General features: G+C 35.8%; 1 long non-coding RNA gene and 1 pseudogene across 1 annotated transcript; one reads left to right on the top strand and one right to left on the bottom strand.

Annotated features, from left to right (window-relative positions):
• Positions 1 to 784: 784 nt before the first annotated feature.
• LOC137614825 (prolyl 4-hydroxylase subunit alpha-3-like) lies at positions 785 to 16,655 on the bottom strand (annotated as a pseudogene).
• Positions 6,070 to 6,905, top strand: LOC137615265 (uncharacterized). The gene is made up of 2 exons (XR_011039200.1): positions 6,070 to 6,379; positions 6,728 to 6,905. It is a non-coding gene; the product is annotated as an uncharacterized lncRNA (long non-coding RNA).
• Positions 16,656 to 17,412: the final 757 nt, after the last annotated feature.

Raw genomic sequence — 17,412 nt, 5'->3', positions numbered from 1 at the left:
ATCCCATGGCAGTTTGTTTTTGAAGGGGTACCACTTTCATCTCTCAATAATTGTGGTCATATTAAAACATCTTCTCGGCATCACCCTACATCAGACTACCAAGGAATTGGTGGGACATTCCCATTGTACCCTCAAAGCAGCTTTTATATCCTACTGTACAGACTCCAATTGGTTGCTACAATTTTCCAGATCCTCCTTGGACTGAGGACCACTCTCATGAACACCATGGTTGTCTAAATGGCTGAAATGGTGCATGGTAATCTGTTGGTCATCCCTACAGAATTTTCTTCTCTCCACCACCTCCTTTGATGATCTCCAGTACCTAAGTCATGCTGTGGGGAAATCTATCCCCTGCCTCCACACTTAAAATCACCCACCAAAGCAGCAAACCACTATATATGGGTCCATTCCTTGTGATCTATCATACTCTGAAAGCTTTCCTCCTAGACATTCACAGTAGAAAGAATTGAATCACCATTTATTGCCTAAAACCTTCATTTCACCTGCTAGACAACCCACCAACAGTATGACTCTGAGAAAAGTCACCATCTCTCATAACTATGTCTGTTTCAAGAGAGGAGCCATGTAATACATCAAGCAACATAAAAAACAAATAAAGAAAAATGCTCTCTCCATTTTCTTCTATGCTGCACACACAGTAACCACCGTCTAACTTCAATCAACTTAAACGACAAAAACTATTGAATATAACACACTAAGATTGAATAGGTTTCTCCTTATAGCATTCTTGAAGATACCCTTTGCAGAATGTTGGCCAGTGAAAAACAGTTTTTTTTTAGCATATGTAGATGAGGACTTAAGAGGGAAATCTAAATGATACACATTTGTATAAAGGATTTCATTTCCTCCTATTTACTGATATATTTACCCATATAAACAGTCTTTGACTTTTGAGTATGTTACACAAACAAGAAAATAAGCTCCACCACTTACACATTTTTGTGACTACATGTTTTCTTACTGTCAAGTTGATTAATTTAACACAATTGTGCATCTAAACAATCTGTATTATTATTATGTTGCGTTTGAAGATGATGCATACATTCCTTACTTATGTCACAAATGCTAAAAGTTTATTAGTTTTAATCACTGAATATCTGGAACACTTTTCAATAATAACCTACACATAGTGGCAACTTCGAAGCCTAGGCCCTTCCTGTGTCCCAACTCTAAGACTGCGCCAACAGCTGATTGATGGAGGAATATATAGTGTTATGAGCAGGATCAATTGTTCTAGTTCATGTTTATGTTTTCACACTATTCACTAGACTGATCACTATTCAAACACCACGGTCACACTACTAATCTTGAGTGCTGGTCTTATGTAAGAGGTTGTTGTACTTGGTCTTCCTCATTGATTGTGCAAGGAACTCTGGTTAACTGGCCACCGTATGTTATCCATTTGTTAATTACTAGAAAAAGACAATATTGCTATTAGAGTCTTACAGAATAATACAATTTTCTACAGGCATATGTAATTAAGAAGCATTTATGAGAATAGAAAATTAATAAATCTTACTCCATTTGTCTCCGAAGAGGACTGGGTAAGCTGCGTGCTCTAACATGTCGTCTCGAACTCCAGAAGGTTTCATGTTTTACCAAAGGAGGCCCATTCCTTTGCTTGGTTTGACGCCAAAACCCAACCATGGAAAGACAGTCGAACCTCCTGGCGAGAAGGAAAATTATCAAACAAATAAATAAACCTGTGAACAATTGAAGTAAGAAGATAATCAAGTATATCCATCAATTGAAATTGATCAAACTTATTTTTGCGTAACCTACTCGATAAGTGAAATAGATGAATGAATGATAAAATCACATCTATGATTATAACAGATTGTCCCAAAATAATGTATACACACTATGTGAGTTTGAATAGCTAATAAACTTTTTTTTTCTATTTCAGATTTGATTTTGGAGTAAGAATGACGACTACTGTGCTTACGTTTGAGCAAATAAAAAATTTGTTCGGAAAACATTCTGGAAATGTGGAAATAAAGCTGAAGTGCAAAGACGATTTACGAGTGAGTTCCACAGAGATGCCCCAACACGCGTCACCATTTCACGAATCGTAGATAACTTTGAAAATCATGAGACCCTCCAGTGCATGAGAAATGGACATTCAGGGCGAAAAAGAACATTGACATGCCCAACTAAAGAGCAAGATGTTATTGCTAATGTTCACAATTCCCCACGAAAATCTGTTCGTCAACTGTCACATGAAACAGGTATCCCAAAATCGAGCGTCCATTACATTTTGAAGCGTGCGCAGCAGAAAACCTAAAATAATTGACAAACTTAGAGAGGCAATTGAAGAAGAATGTACTCTGATACCGAGAGAAATGCTACTAATAGTTTGTAGTTCCATATTTTCATGATGCGAAAAGTGTATTGAGCAGAACGGCAACCAGTTTGAGCACTATGTGAGCTGATCTTTTTTTTCTAACATTCTCAAATTGCCCCATGTATCCTTACTTTTTCACTGTGAACTCTCAGAATCTTTAAATGTGTATTGTTTCTCTCCTGTGAATCTGTTTTCCATGTTAATATCAATAAGTTGAACAAGTTGTAACAATCCAAAGAGTGCATACATTATTTTGGGACACCCTATAGATTCATTTCTTTGTTAAATCAAATGATTAAAATAATATACCAAAGGTTTTTAATGTTATTTAAGGAACAAATCTCCCTTTATGAGAGTTTCTGGTGAAACATGAGGAGTTCTCTTTCTTGAATGGCATTCACAATTCAATAAGTGAATCACTTCATTTGTGCTTTTTGTACAGTTTATTGTCTTTTATTGCACTCTTACATTCCACTTTTACAAGGAACCTATCTAGTGATGACTGTTTATGCCTTTTCTTTAAGAATTTATGGAAATGCAACATTACATTGCTCGTACATAGGTTCGCTGATTGCCCTTCTGAAGCCTTATCTGTGTGATGGGTTTCTACAGAATTTTGCAGATTTCCATATTCTTGAAATCTCCCTAATGTCTCATGAAGTCAGAGGTTTGACGCTGCCCCTCCTCCTCCTCACATGAAATCTCCTTCATTACCTTTTGTTGCTGGTCCTCATGGAACTCCACCAGCATCTTGGTCATTAGCTGATCACCAGGCTCGTCCAGATGATAATTGATGTCGTTCTTGTCCACTTCATAATGCATTGCCAAAGGACACAATTTCATTGTCAACTGCCCACTAGATGTGTTTCAATCCTTCAAGGTTACGTTCAGGAATGTATTTAGGCCATAGTTCCCTCCATGCAGTACTGAGGGTTCTGTTAGTGACTCCTCAGGCTTTATCAATAATTTTGAGGCCGCTGATATTGTGGAAATGTTCTTTCTAAAACTCTCGGAGGGTGAGGTTGGTCCCTTCTTTGATCTCGAAGAATTACTGGAACATTGCCTTGTTTACTGCTTCTTAAACTTTGAGATTGTCTGCTCGTCCATAGTTTGAAGTATTAGACAGGTGTTTGGTAGTAGGAAATTTATTCAATGGCTGGAGGATGTGCAGGAGAAATATCTATAATCAACAAGACTCGAAATTGGAGGTTCTTCTCCATAGGGTACTTTTTGACCTCAGGACCAAAAATCTCATTAATCCATTCCACAAACAAAATTACAAGTCACCTAAGCCTTGTTGTCTGATCCCCACATAACGTTCAGTTGCTTCTTCTGCACCTTGTACTTTTTAAATGCTCGTGGATTTTCAACGTGATACATCAGAATGTTGTATATTACTTTAGTTTAGTTTAACTTATATTCAACTCCATTTCTGTTATTGTAGTGACGTCTTCCTTATGCCATGCATACATCAGTTAGACTGCTAAATTTCAAATCAGTGTGTCTCAATTGATAGAGAATACATCTCTTTTCGAGCACTCGTCTTTTCCTTACTCCTTTGTAAGGCATACATAACAAATTGAGGTCCTGCCTTAATCCTTACAGAGAATAACTGAAATACTTAAGAAGTTGAAAATATATACACCGGCGATAAGAATTATACCACAGAAGTTTGATTTTATAATCCCCATTGGCATTAATACAAAACAACAGGTTTGAATGGTCTTTCATGGGCCTATGACTGAAAATTGTCTTTTCTTCTGCATTAATGAAGGTCTTTCTGAACATCTTCCAAAAAAAGACCTGTCTATCACAATTGAACAATTGCTGCAGACTCAGAATCCATGAATCTTCTAAATTCTACAATGAATGCCTCTGCTGCCTTAAAGTCTCGCTTTGAATGTTTACTCTTCTTTGTCTGTTGATTTAACTAACTTTTTTAACAAGGTCAGCATACTGTACAATACCTTTGCCTTTTCACAAATTATATTCTTAGTAATCATATCTCCTGCTAACTGGTTTTCATTTATCAAGATGAGAAGCAAGTTTTCAATGTTATCAAGAACATGTGGCAGCTGTTTCATAAATATCAGCACAATTTTTGTAGCATCAAATACTTTTTTTTTGTTTTCTTCAGAATTATACAAATCATGGATTTGTACAATTGTACATTTTACCAGGTCTGCCCCACGAGTACCTTGAACATACTTCTCACTCATTTATTTTTTTATCTCCATCATTATTGTCTCCTTATTATCTTTCTTACTCATCTGTGGTGACAATTGTTTAGGTGCTTTACTGTACTATTATTGTTAACTTAACGTTGAAAAACAGCTATAATTCGACAAAGAACACATGGTCACAACTCTACAAAGAACACTCCCGAAAACATTCACAAAATAACTAAAGTGTAAGTGATGCTGATACGACTACTATTGGGAGAGTGAAAGAGTTATGGTCTGAGTAAGGGTGAAGGAAAAAAGGGGGCCTGAAAATCATGAGAACACTGTGGGTGGCATGTGAGTTCTACCTGACTGTTTTCTGCACATCACGTGCTTGTCTCATTAGTACTTGCCCTAAAAAAAAAGGCGTATTCAGGGGCAAATTTTTTCTCACAGCCCAATAACATGTTCATAAAGCAATTTGACTTTTTATGCTCGTGTACCGATTTACTGTATTCAAATCCTCTTGACATTAGGGGGTACTAAGTGGTATTTAGTGGTAGTTCTCAAGACTATACACAAATATTTATTATTATTATTATTATTATTATTATTATTATTATTATTATTATTATTATTATTATTATTATTATTATTATTATTATTGAAAATAACAAGAAATAAAGTTTATATCCTATTGACTTTTATGATTAAATAATATTTGAACATTAGAGTTTAGTTGAAGCTAAATCATTGCTATATTAGTATATTTCAACTATATTTGAACATGGAAGTAAAAGTAAATCATTTAGAAATTGAGCCTTTACAAACTATTCTAATAAAACATTTATTTTTTTTCATTCTTAATGAAAATGAAAGACGTTCACGGTAACAAGTATATCAGTTCCCATCTTAGAATTACTTCTTATCAAATGCAGTGAAGAAGACATTCAATCTGAATTGACGTTGAAGGTGAATGGTAATATTTTCAAGTACTGTGATTGAAGTCAGCGTCAGATAGTATTAAATTATGGCAAGATGAATCTATGGAAGAATTGTGAATGTTTGATTTTATAAATGAATTGTTATATTATATGGAAAGGAAAATTTTATTATCGTTTGATGCCCCAAAATGAGCTGAATCTAATTCCATTTCAAATATCAAAATTGTCTTTCTCAAAGAAAATGATAAAGCAAAACACAACAGTCACCTGTGATTGAATGTTTTACGAAGTATGTAGCCTTGCACAAAAATCATACTTCAGTCTTCCTTCACAATATACACATAACTGAAAAATGCTATACGAATAATTCTGTCAAAATTTTCTATTGTCAAGGAACAACCTATGATGGATCAGGTAAAAGAAATTAAATTTTAGTATATTATTAACGTCTTTCATATGTTAAGACATAAGATATGTAAATTGGTTAATTTATATTAATTACTTTTCCCTTATGTAATTACCCTTGACCCACTTTTAAATAGACTCTTTAACCTGTTACCCGTTGTTATCGGGAAAAAATGTTTACTTCTGGACTGACTTAGTTAGCCGAAGCAGTCTGGCAACGAATTGTCTCCGACTCGGAAGCCACACTCTCGTAGGAGATTTTAACCTTGTGCTTTTATCACTAGGACGTGGATGGATAAGATTTTCTCCTACTTTTAAAAGCCCTATGTACCAGCCATGATCGTGGTGTAGATTGATCCTTGGGAGTGACCTACCATGTTGAACAAAGTGCCGTGATTTGATGAAGTTCTACAACGCTCGTCCTCGTCGTGTCAAGAGGCTTGATCAAGAGCCAGAACATAACCTCTTAATATTGCCATTTGCCGCTCTGGAATTAATTACAGGTAAGGGTCAACTAGAGAGTGGGTCTCAAGTCAAGCCCTTTGTAAATTCCAGCTTAGGAAAGTTATTTCTTAAGTAAGGCCTTGCATGTCTTTAATATATATGTAATCATCTATGAGCCAAATTTAAGTGTCTTGTGTCTTGGCATATATCCAGGTTAACGTTAGCAATTGTTTATCCTTTAGGGAGTATCCAGTCAACATTATTCGATTGTTCTAGGTTAGTCAATAGCCATTTTATGTCAAATTGATTAAATGTGTAATTGACTGGTAAGCCAGGAATGATAGGCCATTTTCATAACCTTTAGTTCTGCTTGGTAATTTTAATTGATGACCTATCGAAATTTACAGGTGATTACCGAACTGAATGGAGACATTGTGTTATACCCACTACTTCGCATCTAGCTGTAATTACTTCAGGACCTCGGGCAGTTATTGAGAGCCTCTAATAGTTTATTTAAGTTGCTTATGTTTACTTAAGGGAAGTTCTCTATTTGTTAGTATATTGTTAATATACAAATTAATTATTTTATGTGTTTCCTTGATGCCCATAGTTTTTACCAGTGTTTTTGGTGTCTCCTTGATAAAATTTAGTTCATGGCGACCGTGACAGGATAGTTGCATGTTAGGTAATTAAGAGGCTCTCAAAATTAGGTTGCACTAGTTTAGCTGTAGCTCACTCCCACGGGTTTTCTATTAACGATCTTTGTTGTTGGTGATTTTTTGTCAAGTAAGATATAATGTCAAATTTAAAATTGCTTATTACTCAGAGAAAGGTTATTCGTAAGAAAGTAACTGATGCCTTTAATAAATTGGGGTCCTATGCAGATTTTACTGCATCCCGTAAAATATCGGAAAAGTGTCTCCTGTTAAGTTACCAGAAGGGTTTGATAGACTTGGATTCTAAAATTCAAAATTTAAAGTTTGAGGATAGCGCAGTTACAGAACTCGAATTAGAAGAGGAATGTTTGGGTTGTATTGATTATTTAGAGAAGATAGAGAGATGTTTGCCTTTACTTGAAGTTTCTCCTTCCCGTAGTGTCACGGACACAGCTCTTAGTTTACTAAAGCAGCCAACAGCGCCCCTCCCAAAATTTAGTAGCAAGGAAAATGAGGATCTCTTACAGTTTTTTGTAGAATTTGAGGGTACTACTGGTGTTTATAAATATCCCGATAGGGATTTGTTACTTTTGCTTAAACAGCAAGTTGAAGGTCGGGCTAAGGTTTTGCTGAATTCTCGTGAAGCAGATAAACAGAGTTACCAAGATGCTAAATCTCTCTTGATTAAAGCTTTTGCTTCGGAAGAAGTTAGGAAGTCTTCCACCGTTAAGAAATTAACAGAGTTGAAACTAAATCCAGGCGATGACCCATTTAATTATGTTTCTAGGTTAAGGAATCTATGTGAGTCTACTAAGGTTTTGCAAATGTCCTCTGATGATTTTTTGACTTATTTTGCTTGGCAAGGTTTGAATGATGAATTTAGGAAAGAGTTAGTGCAAATTACTAATAAGACTTCTCCTTCAATTACGGAAATTTTGGATAACTTTTTTGTAGCTTGCGAGAGGTATGAAAACTCGAGAAAAGTGTCAAATGTTACGCCTTCAAAGCATTCCTTATCATGCAATGGTAGTGCTGAAAATGCTAATAGTTTTGCTAGTTTGGCAGTTAAAGTGCATTCTCCTAAGAATAAAGTCCTACCTAGTTGTTCGTTATGTTCTAAGGTTCATGGTAAGGATTTCAATCATTTACTATATAAATGTACTAAATTTCCTACTCCTCAGTCTAAAGTAGATAAATTGAAGTATTTTAAAGGCTGTTTGAAATGTGCTAGTTTTTCGCATCCCACTGCTAAATGTAATTTTAGGTTTAAACAAAAATGTTTCAAATGTTTTGGCTGGCATTTTTCTTTTCTGTGTAACAAAGATAATTCATCTGATTGTAAGAAAAGTGAAGAAGCTATAGCAAGCACAGAAACAAATAATGGGGTTACAGTGTTCTCAAATTTCGTTAGTGACTCTGTTCTTCCTACTTTCACTTTTGGCATTGTTGGACAAGAGCGCTTGTATAGGGGTATAAAAGACAGTGGGTCTCAAAGTACTTTTGTTTCACAGAAATTAGCTGATACTTATGACTTTGAAACTATCAGAAATAATGTTAATCTTACAATTCATGGTTTCAATGGTGTTAAAACTTATCGGAGCAAGGTAGTTCAGGTGCCTATTACACTAGGAAATGGTCGTTATAAGATTCCAGCCATGGTTATTCCTGAAATAAAGATTAAGTTGAATTTGCCGATGCTCGGCACGGCAGTGAAGGGTTTTTTAGATAAAGGGTTTTCATTTGCTGATGGGGGTCTTCATTCAAATATCCGGGAAGTAAAGGATATTGAATTTCTGCTTGGTTCTGATGCTGCTTATTGTATTCCAAGTAAAGACGTCCTGTTTGGAAATGGTACTCTGTCAGTATATGTAGATTCCCCAATGGGCGTTATGTTGGTAGGCAATGTTCAAAGATTGATCGATAATATAGATTTTTTGCCATGTCATTCGATGTCTGTTAGTGCTAGTATTCCTAGTCCACCTAGTGTGGAGTCTTTAGTAAGTGTCCACACTCACTCGTTATTTGTTGCAGATTCTATCATACCTACTTTGGATGATGAGGTTCATGACCTTCACTATGATACTTTGAAAGTTAGTAGTAATTTTTCTGTTTTGAATGACAAGGGAAAGCTTATGGAGTGTAAACTACAAAAGGCAACAAATGAAATATTGGAGCTTGAATGCCCTAAATTCATTAATTATGACCAAACTATTTATGAGGAAGAGACTGTAGAACTGAATAAGCAGTTAGTTGATTATACTTTTAATAATATATCTAGAGAAGTAGATGGTAGGATTCGAGTTCCCTTACTTTGGAATGGTGAGGTATCACACTTGCTATCGAAAAATGAACATTTAGCAGAGGTAATTTTGAAGTCCAATTTTAGGAAGCTTAAAAATAATGTGGGTTATTTACATTTAATGGATCGGACTATTAAGGATCAAATAGCAGCTGGTATAATAAAACCTATTCATGATCTTGAACAATATAAAGCCCTGCACCCAGATTATGCTTTCCTTCCTCACATGGGAATTTTTAAGCCTGAGAGGGAGACGACTAAGTGTCGTGTAGTCTTTTTATCCAATTTGAGAGAGAATGAGAAAAATAAGAAACTAAGCCTCTCTCTCAACCAGTGTATGCATCCAGGTCCCACATTGAACCAAAAGCTATCCTCTGCTTTTCTTCATTTAAGGTTCGGTCAGAAATTGCTTACCTATGACTTGAAAAAAGCATTCAATATGCTTTCATTAAGTGAATCTGATCAGTCAAAATTACTGTTTCTTTGGTATAAAAATGTTAAAGCTGGGGACTTTTCTGTTGTTGCTTATCGCAATGTGAGGCTGAGTTTTGGGTTGCGTTGTAGCCCGTTTTTGTTAATGCTTTCCATATATTATATTTTAGCTTTTAAGGAAGAAAAGGATAAAGATTTGTCAGAATTAAAACATTTAATGTATACCTTGCTGTATATGGATAATGGTGCAATTACCATGGAAACTGGAGAGTCTTTAGAATGGGCTTATAATGAGCTGCCTCGCATTTTTGCTCCGTACAAATTTGAGGTTCAGCAGATTATCACTAATGATAATTCCTTACAAATTAAGATAGATGAAGACATGAAAACTCAGACCCCTGAGACTACAAAGTTGTTTGGTCTTGCATGGGACAGAGTAAGAGATGAAATATTTACAAAGCCTATTTGCCTTGATGGCAAGGCCACCACTAAACGTGCTGTTTTAGGAACAATTGCTTCTCAATTTGACATATATGGCTTTAACATGCCTATTTTAAACCGAAGCCGTTTGTTTATGCACAGGCTTCAGTGCAATAAAAACCTTGGTTGGGATGCATTGTTGCCATTAGAGCTTCAACGTGAATGGGGAAATATATGTAAACAAGCTAATGCTTCTCCTCCCATTAAGATAGGTAGATATGTCGGACCAAGGAATGGTACTTATAAGCTTATGGCTTATACTGATGCTAGTCACGACTTATATGGTACAGTAATTTTTTTGCAGCACGTTGAATCTGGTAAGGTGAGTTTTGTTCAAGCTAAGAACCGTATGATTAACACTCAGCTGAAGAATAAGTCAATTCCTTCATTAGAGTTAAATGCCATTGTTTTGGGTGTCGAAACTCTCGTGGAACTGCAAAGAGATATCTCTGGACCTTCTTGCCTGAAACCTGTTAACATAGTAGAAATGGTTCTCTATGCTGATTCTCTTTGTGCCCTACACTGGCTTAATTCTTCCTCCCAGAAACTGGATAAAATGCAAAGGTGTTCAACTTTCGTAATGAATAGAATTGGTAATATTCAAAAATTGTGTCAACGATTTCCAATAAGATTCTGTTTCATTTCAGGGAAAGAGAATCCGGCCGACTGTGTTACTAGATGCCTCTCACATAAGCAGTTGTATAAAACTAATTTTCTCATCGGTCCAGGCAAGAAGTTGGATGACCTCCCTGGTGGGGAACAGGACATGACTTTTATTATTCCAAATCCCATGATAGTCACAGACTCTGGGTACCTCTCCAAGTTGAATGCACCTTTAGGGGCAGAACTTTCTCAAACTACTTTTTCTTCCTTAACAGGTTCTCCTGAATATGTTATTGATCCCTGCAAGTATTCCAGCTTCCGTAAGTTGATTCTGATTTATCGAAGAATACTAGTAGGCATAAGAAACTGGAAGTCAAAGGCAGGTATATGTTCTCAAACCTCATCTGATACCAACCCTAATTTCTTTGCAGAAGCTAGTAAGAGAGTTATTATAACAGAGCAAAGGAAGTGGTTTCCAGAGATCTTTACTTACTTTCAGAATAAGAATAGTTTTAATCTGAAGGCCATTCCTAACCTCATTACTCAGCTTAATATATTCATGGATGAAAATGGTATTCTTAGGGTTAAAAGCAAATTTAAGAAATGGTTTAGCAATAATGGTTTTCCTATTTTACTGCCGAGAGACAGTGCTTTGACGAAGCTAATTATTTTAGATGTTCATTTCAATCTGTTTCATGCAGGATGTTATTCAGTTCTAGCTGAAATACGACGACAATTTCATATCCCTAGGCATTTTTCGACCATCAAAAAAGCATTAAAACAATGTGTGCATTGTAGGCGTTTTTGTAATAGAACTTTCAAACTTAGTCAGAATTCATATAGGGAATTCAGGTCTAATTTACCATCCAAGCCATTTGCTAATGTTTTCATTGATCATATGGGTCCTTTCCATGTTAGGAAGAATAATGAAACTCAAAAAGTGTGGTTATTATGCATTACATGTACTTGGAGTAGGGCAGTGAATCTTAAAATTTGCAAGGATCTTGGTGTAAAAGAATTCTTGCGATCTTTCCAGCTGCATTGTTTTGATTATGGAATCCCTGAATTATGCGTCAGTGATATGGGGACACAGCTTGTAGCTGGGGCTAATGTGATGCAGAACTTTTTAAGTGATCATGCTAGTCAGTTATATTTTGAAGAAAACAATATTCGCCCTATACAGTTTCAGCAATATTTTAAAGGATGCAGTAAGCTTGGATCTCTTGTTGAAGTTTGTGTTAAACAGGTTAAAAGATTGTTGTTTGGAAGTATAAAAAATCTTGTTTTATCTTATGATGACTTTGAATTTATTGTTTGCCACACTGTTCACCTTGTTAATAGGAGACCTATAGCCTTTAAGGAATCCCTTAGAGAAGAAGATTTAGACTTTATACCTGAACCAATTACACCTGAACAGTTAGTTAAGGGCTATGAACTGACTTCCATGAACCTCCTTCCAGAATTACAGGGTATACCAGATAAGGATCCTGACTGGCAACCTTGTGTAAATCCCCAACAGGTTAAAGATGAGTATATGAAATTAAGGAAAGTCAGAAATAATCTGTTATCAAAATATCATAACGAGTTTTTGGGTACACTGATTGACCAAGCTGTTGATAAAAAGGATAGATACCGACCTATTACACAGAGGGGTATTAAAATTGGGGATATTGTCCTACTGAAAGAGGTGCACACAAAACCTAACAATTATCCTATGGGTTTGGTGAAAGAATTGCAATATAACAGTATCGGTGAAGTTACAGGAGCATCGATACAAAAGGGTTCTACTAGGGAAGTCGTTAAAAGACACATTACAACACTAGTTCCTTTTCTTGAAAGATTAGATGATTCGGAACTTTCGTTGACTAATGATTCATGTCAAAAGAAAGGCTGCTATAGTTAGTGAGCAGAAGACCAGGGAGATTTTAACAGAGTGAAATGTTAGTGCATTGTTTATATTTTTAGATGCAATTTTTTGTACTAAAAAAGTTGCATCGCTGGTGGTGGACTAAAAGAAATTAAATTTTAGTATATTATTAACGTCTTTCATATGTTAAGACATAAGATATGTAAATTGGTTAATTTATATTAATTACTTTTCCCTTATGTAATTACCCTTGACCCACTTTTAAATAGACCCTTTAACCTGTTACCCGTTGTTATCGGGAAAAAATGTTTACTTCTGGACTGACTTAGTTAGCCGAAGCAGTCTGGCAACGAATTGTCTCCGACTCGGAAGCCACACTCTCGTAGGAGATTTTAACCTTGTGCTTTTATCACTAGGACGTGGATGGATAAGATTTTCTCCTACTTTTAAAAGCCCTATGTACCAGCCATGATCGTGGTGTAGATTGATCCTTGGGAGTGACCTACCATGTTGAACAAAGTGCCGTGATTTGATGAAGTTCTACAACGCTCGTCCTCGTCGTGTCAAGAGGCTTGATCAAGAGCCAGAACATAACCTCTTAATATTGCCATTTGCCGCTCTGGAATTAATTACAGGTAAGGGTCAACTAGAGAGTGGGTCTCAAGTCAAGCCCTTTGTAAATTCCAGCTTAGGAAAGTTATTTCTTAAGTAAGGCCTTGCATGTCTTTAATATATATGTAATCATCTATGAGCCAAATTTAAGTGTCTTGTGTCTTGGCATATATCCAGGTTAACGTTAGCAATTGTTTATCCTTTAGGGAGTATCCAGTCAACATTATTCGATTGTTCTAGGTTAGTCAATAGCCATTTTATGTCAAATTGATTAAATGTGTAATTGACTGGTAAGCCAGGAATGATAGGCCATTTTCATAACCTTTAGTTCTGCTTGGTAATTTTAATTGATGACCTATCGAAATTTACAGGTGATTACCGAACTGAATGGAGACATTGTGTTATACCCACTACTTCGCATCTAGCTGTAATTACTTCAGGACCTCAGGCAGTTATTGAGAGCCTCTAATAGTTTATTTAAGTTGCTTATGTTTACTTAAGGGAAGTTCTCTATTTGTTAGTATATTGTTAATATACAAATTAATTATTTTATGTGTTTCCTTGGTGCCTATAGTTTTTACCAGTGTTTTTGGTGTCTCCTTGATAAGAATTTAGTTCATCAGGAATGCTTTTCTAATATCCTAAAACTTCATATTCATGTCTTCCAAAATACATGCAAACCTAGGGCGTAACCAGTTTAGACAATCTTAGGGAATTATGAGACTTTAACATTGTAGGGAAGATTCGAGGCTGTGGCATCATGGTGTACTGTGTAGTGCCCTCCTACGTCGTAGTTGACAACCTGTCAGATATTGCACAAATGCTTTGGTAAAGAATCATCACTGAATATTGTTATCTTTATCAATGGCAAAGTAAAATGATCGGAAAAGGACAAAGATCTAGCGTCTCTCTTCTATATGTACACACAACAATGTAATTTAGGGAGGGTGGTACCAAAAGGATACAGTCCTTCTGTTCATAGGTATGTCTTTGAAGTGAGATTGTTAGCCTTACTCCCTTTTTCTTGATGTCAGCAGATGCTGGCAGGTCATTATCAAAATTATGAATATTTGATCTCGTTTATCTTTTAAACCGGGTTAACAGAATAAGAATGAGAGAGAGATTGCAATAGAGGAAGTGGGGAGAGCACTAGATGAAACATGAGTAGGAAAACCATCTGGTATGGATGGTGTGAGAGGTGAGATGTTGAAGGAAGGGGATGCGAGCGATCCATGACACTGACGCGGTGCTTGGCTCACAATTGGTATTTTGTACCTTCAGAATTTCAAACTTTACATGATCATTTTACTCTTACCTGGTATGTTTCACTACCAGTGTACTGGACTGCATTTAGGCCGGTCAGTTTTTCAATGCGAGCCGTGAGGAGAGGCAGGTGATGGTCATTGTGTTCATATAACCAGGCACTGAAAAATATAAGAAATTTTGGGTTAAGTAGGTATAATTTTTTCAGCGAAGACAAGCACGGAAATCTGGTTTAGTAATTATGAAAAATTCGTTATGTTTCTTTTCATAAAAAGTTGTTAACATAAATGTTAATTTATGGCCCTCAGTTCACCACATAAGGTATAGATTAGGCCCCTAGCTGTTACTGGCTTTTAATGACAACATATGCTTTAATCCTTTTGGAAGGAAATTCAATTACATATCTTCTCTTCTCTGATTCTATAACTGAATTACTTCTTACGTGGAACTAGTTCTCTGGCAGCTAACTTCACTCTCTCCGTTGTATCTGAAGGTGCTGGATTTCTCCAAGAAGCGAGAGGCCGTCTGTTTGAGGGCCTTGGCCTCTGAGGGCGTCACCACGCCCTTGATGGTAATGACGTAGGAAGATAACGAGTGGACTTCCATCTTCAGTGGGCCGATTAAAAGTTGTTGAACGTCATATTAGGGGCCTGAGGAAGAACACAAAATGCTGTCGTTTTTTTATTATTATTACTATTCGCTTGTTTCTGAAATATGAAAGACCATAGTTATTGCCATTTACATTTTTCAATTGGGTGAACATGCATGACTTTCCTGCACAATAAACTTGACACAAAATAAGCAGTTTTATTTGCATATATATGCAATCTGAATGTAGCAACATTAAACTTCATTGCTATTCATTGTTCATAAAATAAATAAAATTTTTAATTAAGTATTCATTATAAAAATTCTTCTATACAGGTACAAGCTGTGCAATATTTGCACTTACCATAGCCTGTAACCAATTACAATAATGCATTCTCCATTCTCTTAAACTTACTTCTATAATTTCTATCAACAATGCTATGGTTTGTACACTTTCTAAATTAGAAATGGTTCAGACCACCATAGATACATATTTGATTAAATTAAAAAAATCTAAAGTATGAATACCATAGATGCTCAATCATTAAACTGACAAAATCTAATGGCTATTCTGCTAACAAACTGGATTTTAATGTTAGCTTATCTATAACACCTAACAAACAACCAGATGTATAGTTACCCTCAAGTCCTCGCCTCTACAGATCTTCACGTACTGGACTTGACCTTCAGTTAGTAAGCCAACTTCCCCCACAACCGTCGCCTGTTTTTTGTGGTACTTCTTTTTTCTGGCCAGCTGCTTATCAAGCGGCTTCTGGTGAGTGCTGTGCTGCTTTGTGTAGAATCCTTTCTGTTACAATACTTGGTCGTGCTTTGAAAGAAGAGAAATAGCACTTTCATATTTGGCAGAAGGATACAGCATGCCTTTCCCCACTAGGACTAGTTTGACTTATTGGTTTACTTTGAAACTAGAAACTAACTGGGGTACTGTACAGGATTTACCGCGCATCAGGGATTGTAAATTTATTATATGTATCACTATTATGACTTTCAATATTTCCATAAGTCAGTTGTTCACACTTGCCAAACTTTAGGTCGCCGGGAGACTTTCTGGTGTTACCAATATTTTAGATCTTCCTTAAATATTATTAGTCCTACTGTATAGCTGCTCAAGTCAATTTTCTCTACCTATTTCTATTCCAGGTATTTTCCCTTAGTCCTAGCTCACCCATATCCCTCCTCATCACATCCATCCATCTAATCCCTTGACACCCCATACTTCACCTTCCCACTACTGGTATATTCTTACCTCTCTTGATTCATTCCACCTCTTCCTTTCATATTACATGGCCATGGAATCTCAGACGAGGTTCCCTAGCCTTATCTTTTACGTTACTTATACCACACATTCTTCTAATATTTTGATTCTCCCCCTTTTCCAGTAGCGATATTCAAGCAATTCACCTCACCATTCTCCTCTCATTTCTTTGCAACAGCCCCTCCTCTTTCTTCTCAGGTGCCCAAGTTTCTTCCCCATATAATAGTATGGTCTTGATAACTGACTTATAGATCATCATTTTGAGTTATAAGTTTAAAACAACTCCAGTTACTTCTCTCTGTTTTCATCATGCTTCTTCTACTATCTGTCTCACTGCTTTCTCAGTAATGCCCTCCTCTGTTAATATTGATCCCACTTGAATGTTTACTCATATCTTAGTCCTGTCTACCCAATGTTCAACTCAGTCCTTTCCTTTCTAGGGCTCCTTTCCATGTTAAAATCTTTTTTGCTTCGGCAATTCTGTACGTTATCTTTTCTCCCTCCATTGTTCCTATCATCTCAGAAAACTCTCTCCTGGTTTCTCCCTTTGCAATTAATAACATTCTCTTTGTTTCCTTCTTTATCAATCTATATTCCTCACTAGCTTGGTAGTTCATACATATATATATATATATATATATATGTATATATGTATATATTATATATATATATATATTATATTGAGGAAGGTTGTTACACCTGGCAAGCTTCAGTGATTAAATAAACAGGAGAACGAAGAGTCTGGATAACATCTTTCATGTTTATTGTTGCCGACGTATCAGGACTCGTCCCATTATCAAGGCTAAAAAGGACATATAAAACATTATAAGCAAACACTCAGTATAAATATAGTTAAATATAAAATACAAAAAATAAAAGTTTAAGATTAAAGTTATCAACACAGGTACAAGTAAAAACTGGAAATAAGATAAAATTAGCTAATAAAAAAGTATCTTAAAACTGAAATATACAAAAATTAAAATTGTCTAAGGAAACTAATTTTCAAGAATCCCCGG

The sequence above is a fragment of the Palaemon carinicauda genome, chromosome 21 (assembly GCF_036898095.1).
Source record: "Palaemon carinicauda isolate YSFRI2023 chromosome 21, ASM3689809v2, whole genome shotgun sequence".
NCBI lineage: Eukaryota > Metazoa > Arthropoda > Malacostraca > Decapoda > Palaemonidae > Palaemon > Palaemon carinicauda.
Note: the sequence above shows the minus strand (reverse complement) of the source record. Positions and strands in the feature narration are given on the sequence as shown.